The sequence below is a fragment of the Brachypodium distachyon genome, chromosome 1, assembly GCF_000005505.3.
Source record: "Brachypodium distachyon strain Bd21 chromosome 1, Brachypodium_distachyon_v3.0, whole genome shotgun sequence".
In the NCBI taxonomy this organism is placed as follows: domain Eukaryota; kingdom Viridiplantae; phylum Streptophyta; class Magnoliopsida; order Poales; family Poaceae; genus Brachypodium; species Brachypodium distachyon.
In genome coordinates, this window is record NC_016131.3 from 53743745 (window position 1) to 53749744 (window position 6000).

Consider the following 6000-nt stretch of genomic DNA (forward strand, 5'->3'; position numbering starts at 1 on the left):
TCCCTACGGTTTTGGTTTGATAACATGCTTTATGAGTTTAGAAATCTATATGTAAGATATCTTTTTCCCACGACATATATATGTGCTATGCATCATGGGTGCTAAAAATGCAATTAGCCAGGATTTTTGTGAGCTAAATTCAAACTCATATTTTTTTTCCATTCTTAACCGCTAATTTGATCTGCTTGCCATCATGTAACACCTATGTGGAGTAGTTAGTCAGTTTATGAATGGGCTGAGGTTTTCACCCCGGAAGATAATACATTTTGGAAATGAATTAATTAATGGATATCGTGATGGAGGTTTGTTACAGCTAGCATATCTTCCCTGCACTCTGAGGACTGTTACAGCTTAGCATATTTGTCCCTGCAATCTGATGACCTGTAGAGTATCTTTCTAAGAAGGCAACCAGAACTGTTTCAAAGTTGCTTCAAAGTAACGGAGAATACGACATTTTCTTCCGTATAAAAGACTATGTACCTGATGTCACTGAATTAATTCATGTTGATTTTTCTACGGGGAGTAGTTGCAGGAGTATACAACTGTAACTGTCCTGATGTTTTATGCGTACATGCTAGATCAGCTTGGGCTCACCTGCCCTTGTACTTTGTTTTAAAAAATATACTCCCTCCGTCTCATGCCTCCGTCCCATATTAAGTGACCTTTTATTATATATATCTAGACGTATTTTAATATACAGATACGTCCATGTTTAGATAAATTTGAGTCACTTTATATGGGACGGAGGGAGTATGTCTTTTCGAAGTTCCAGAATCTTCCAAACCGACTCCTGCATGTATGTACGGAAATATGTACATACAATTTTCAAAATCAGGTGAAACAAATATTTACATGTATACATATACGGAGTATATATTGAAATTAATTGTTTGCGGCATGGGATTATTTTTTTGGTAAGCCTGAGATCAACTTGATCAATTTAACTGTTCAAGAAACCAAAGCAATCCAAATTATATATACATGCATCCCTTAGAAGAGGTGCATTTCTTGGTGAAGTCGTTGATATTTAATTCAGATGTGAATTAGATCTCGCATAGAAAATACTAGTACCACGTACTCATCTGAAGCCTTTAGCATTTCATTTCCCTGTTTTGTACTAGTTAGTTGAAATATGGTAGCATTTCCTTTTCATACCTGACTCTTATGTATACTTGACGCTATTGAATTTTCGTTGGTTTTTTTCTACGGGTAGTGGGTATACACTGTTATACAACAACTACAAATATGGTCCTGGATGTCCTATGCTTTGAACAAAAACGCTATGGGTCCAGGCTATGTATACAACCGGCCCATGTAGTACGTACGTAGCATATTCTTGAGTTCTTTCTCTGTATGTCATGATTGAAGAACATTATTCAGGAGAAATGAGAGCTAAAGTAGAAATAAGCATAACAATTTTGCAGCTTGTGTAACCATGCACTGAAACAAATAAAGTTCTCTTTTAGTTTCTTTCAAATTATAGACAAAGCTTTTTGACTTTTAACGGTCTCAAAATATGCTCATTTGATCATTATTTACTTTTAACATAAATTACTTAATTACTAATATGCATTTTGCCATCTAACTATACTAGCTAGCTTAAATAGTAAACCAATTTGTTTCCATTAATTGGTTGTGAAATTGTTGATTCAGCCACGCAAGCACGCTAGCTGGATTATATAGGAACACGTTTGCTTGGCACAAATAAAATTAATGCGTCTTACATATCCTGATTAGGACGAAGTACCGAACCTTTCCGCATATCCAAAAGGGACGTCAACCGATGGGTACTAATGTCAGGTGGCTATCATGATAATGTGGGCTTTGAATTGACACACACTTGGTTGTTGTTACTCTGCTTAATTATGATCCCTATTTCTAGCTTCCCTTAGAGCAAGCACATTGCAGGGGCAGGGTTTGATTTTCTTTCTCTGGCCATTAAACTGATGTGTTCCCTTGCACATCTACCTCCATGTTGTCCCATCTGATCTCTACCTTGCAGTGTGGATCGATGCTCATGCACTGGATATTTCTCACATCATGCATGCAGGCAGGTAAACAACACCTTTTGCTTTTTATGGAAGCATCGATCATGACATGCCCTGGCTAGCTTAATTAATTTCCTCCCCTCCGAAATGGGTGTTAATTTGTGTGGTATATTTGTGTTCCATCCAAATAAGTTCTTCAAATCCTGGACAAAATGCTGAAACAAAATAAATAAATATAACATTAATTGCTTGCTAGGCAAAGGTTAGGCTCTAAAGCTATAACTCATGAGGACCCTTAATTAGCTTCACGCGTGCATCATCTACTCATCCGGTACAACAAATGTAGTAGAACAGCAAAAGGTGGACAAATTAAGCTACACATTCAAGCAAACACTGCTCATTAATAGAGGAGCAGTACAGTACTACACATGCATTTTGCTGATTTTCCACACTAACGTACAATGCTTTAATAAGTGCATGCAAAGCATGATAATCCATTAATATGCACGCAACAATTAAATTGATTGAAATGTCTGTACAACTTCATTGCTCATCAAAATAATCAATCTATTTTTTTTCACCAATCCAATTTCTTGCGTGGCGTGCTTCCATGGTTATTCTCTAGTCGGCAGGCTGCAGGCATGCCTGCAGCCTCTCTTATCCCAATCCAATCTTGCTGTTAGGTGAAGAAATAATATAAGACATTTTTTTATAGAAGTCTACATCGATCCGGTAGTCCCGGCCGTTTGCATTGTCACGCAAATGCAGCTTATTAATCTTCAGCGTGCAGCATCGACAAATTTTTAGTCTGTGTGCCAGTTCATTAACCAATGGATCGATAGAACTGAATGTGGTGTAATAGGAACCAACATGGGTCCAAAAACATGGTCAAAATTAATCAAAGTCACCATGATACCAACCATGCATCATGCATGCATGCATGATTACGATGCACCGGTCAAAAGATCAATTCTAACTTGAGAATTCGGAATGTATTGAAAAATGAAAAAAAAGAGAAAATTACACAAAACCACCACATTTGGACAAATGTCTAGGAAAACCACCTTTTAAAAAAAATCCAAATCACCACCGCTTTTGACGCTACCCGTTACGCCGACCACTAATCTCATGGTTGAAAGCGAATTGACAACGAATCTGATGGTGGGACCCACTTTTCAGGGCCAGAGTGGTGCTGTGCTGGCCATTTTGGTCTGACCTGGACTAAACCCTTCCCTCATCTATGTCTCTTCTCACGTTGCCCTCGTCATCCCCTCCGACCCCGGCCACTCCTTCGATGCCATGCTCTCTTCCCACGAATCTGACGAGCAGGCAAGGCGAAGCAATCGGAGAAACCGTGGTAGATGAGAGGAAGAAGTCGGGGGCAGCGAGGAACAGCGACAACGGATCCAGAAGCAAGCTAAGGGGGATGCGGAGGGCTGCAAAGGGGAGGCAGCCTCGTAGGCGGCGGCGCCGAAGCAGCAGCGGAGGAAGCTGAGGCCTTCGGGGGGCGGCACCTTCTCGGGGCGATCCAAGTCGTCCTCGGGCGCAGACGGCAGCTGCAGCCCTGCCTCGTCGGATCTGGAGGCGGCTAGGTCAGCGGCCATGGACGACTAGTGCTTCTAGAGAAGGAAGTGTGTTGAGAAATAGCAATGCATACTTGAGAATATTCTGGACCACTTTGGATAATCGGAGAGTGTTGGGAATTGGTTATGCATATTTGAGAAGATTCCAGAATAATTTGGATTATTAGAGGAGAAGATATTTACAAGGAGCCATCTAGTGTCATGAGAGAGGATATGAATATTCTAGAGGACTTGAGAGGTTACTTGAAGAGTGTTGCAATTTATCATGGCAGGACCTAATTAGGGTAAGTTTCAAGAATAAGTGAGAATTCTCTAGAACTAGAATACATGTAGAGTATTCTAGAGAATTGTAGTGGGATGTACCACATGGTCTTGTACAAGTATAAATAGGGGTGCTCCCCACCTCATAGGTGTACCACAATCACCACAAGTAGAGAAGTGAGCTACCATGGTAGGGTTGTGTGTAGGGTAGCCACTAAAGAGAGTGTTGTACCAACATTGAAATAGTGAATAAAGTGTTGAGTTCCCACAAGTTTGATATCCCAAGTAGTGTAGTATGCAAAGGTCCTCAAGAGTGGGTGTTAGGGTCGCCGCCCGTAAAATCTCTACAAAGTGCGCGGGCGGCATTACTTCGCCACGCGCTGCTCTCACCGAGATTTCGTACCTCTACGGGCTCGTACCGCAAGGGGGGCTGAGCACCGGCAGCGCCACCAGGCGGATGGAGGCAGGTGTGGCGAGCTTGAGGGTGGCGGCGGCAGCCGCGGTTGGACGGAGGCGGGCAAGCGAGCTTGAGGGCGGCGGTGGCCGCGCGCGAACGGAGGCGGCGAGCGGGAGAGCGGCGGCAGCGGTGGCGCAGAGCACGGGCGCCACGAAGTCGAGCAGCAGGAGCATGGCAGCCATGAAAAAGAGCAGAGCTATTCGGCGGAATTGGCCATGGCTAGCGAGGAGTCGAGGATAAAGGAGTGGACTGCACTGGCAGGGATCAGACGAGATAGCCCTGCACACTAGAGTGGACTGCAGGAGCACGGACATGGAGCATGGCAACCACGAAGAGGAGCAGATCCACAAAGAAGGTTCTTGTCCAACGTAGCGCCACGGTGAAAGATCAGTATGGTCGACTAGACGGGGGGGGGGGGTGAATAGGTGACTAACAATACCTTTTTTTTTCTTTTCTTGAAAGATACAAACACTTAATCCTAGGGTTTACTAGATTTTCTAAAGTGAATGCAACCCTATAATGAAATGCAATAGCCGAAGCAACAATAGATAGCAAGAATGTAAAGGGGAAAAGATACCACACGCGGAGACGAAGATTTCAGCGGAATTCCACCTATTGAGATCGGTGTACGTCTCCATTTAGAGGAGTGCTCTACCACAAAGGTAGAGACGCCACGAAGGCTCACTTTATTCTCCAACTCACCACACCACAAAGGTGAGATGAGCGCTCACAACACCACAAATGTGAGGTGAGTTCCACTAATGGCTTCCTTGAGGGCGAACGCCGAACCCTTACAAACTTGACTGGGGCAAACTCCACAACTCAATCGGAGGTTCCCAATCCAAGCCCCGAGCTCCTCAATCACCAAGGGAGAGCTTGAGGTAACCGCTTCCGTCTAGGGTTCCCAACAACCCAAGAGAAACGAAATCCACAAAGAAAACAAGTAGAGTCAACTTGTTGACTTGGTGAAACCCTAGATCAAGATCTTCTCGTCCAATTCTCAAAGAATCAAGAGTTATGAGTGGCTAGGGAGGGAGATCTTGGAGGTTTAAGTTTGAGGTGTTCTTGGGGTGAGAGGTGGTGTTCTTGGCTGCTTGTTTGCTCAGTTTGCTCGTTGGGGACGAATGGGTATATAAATGGGGTCCCCAAAAAATTTAGCCGTTAGGCACTGGTCAGGATAGGCCGATCTTCCGCTGGATAGCCGGAACTTCCGGTCAACCGGAAGTTCCGCATAATCCCCTGGGACTAACAGAGAGCACCCGGAGGTTCGGACGGAAGTTCACCTGGAATTTCCGCCGCCTGTGAACCAGAAACGCCATAACAGCACACTGAAAAATGTTTTCTTCTCACACCTTATTGGGTAGGCTTTTTAGTGGGTGCATTTTGGTGTAGATGTGTACGTGAAATTGATTCACCCGTTAACTTCCCTTGTGGATCCCCTCTTAATAGTACGGATGTCCTATGACTCAAATGAACCGAAAAAGCCGCTAAATACCACTACGCTTCTTTCCTTTTTGAGGGTCCACAATTCATCTTGTGTCGAGTTTTTTATAAATCCTAAAATGCTTAGCATAAGATTAGATAACAAAACACGTTGTCATCACCACCAAAACCACTTAGGAGAGAAATGCCCTTTCACACGATGGCACTAATATGTGGGTTCCTTTGTCAGGAATTCCGTCAAAACGCACTTAACCAACGAGTCAGTGCG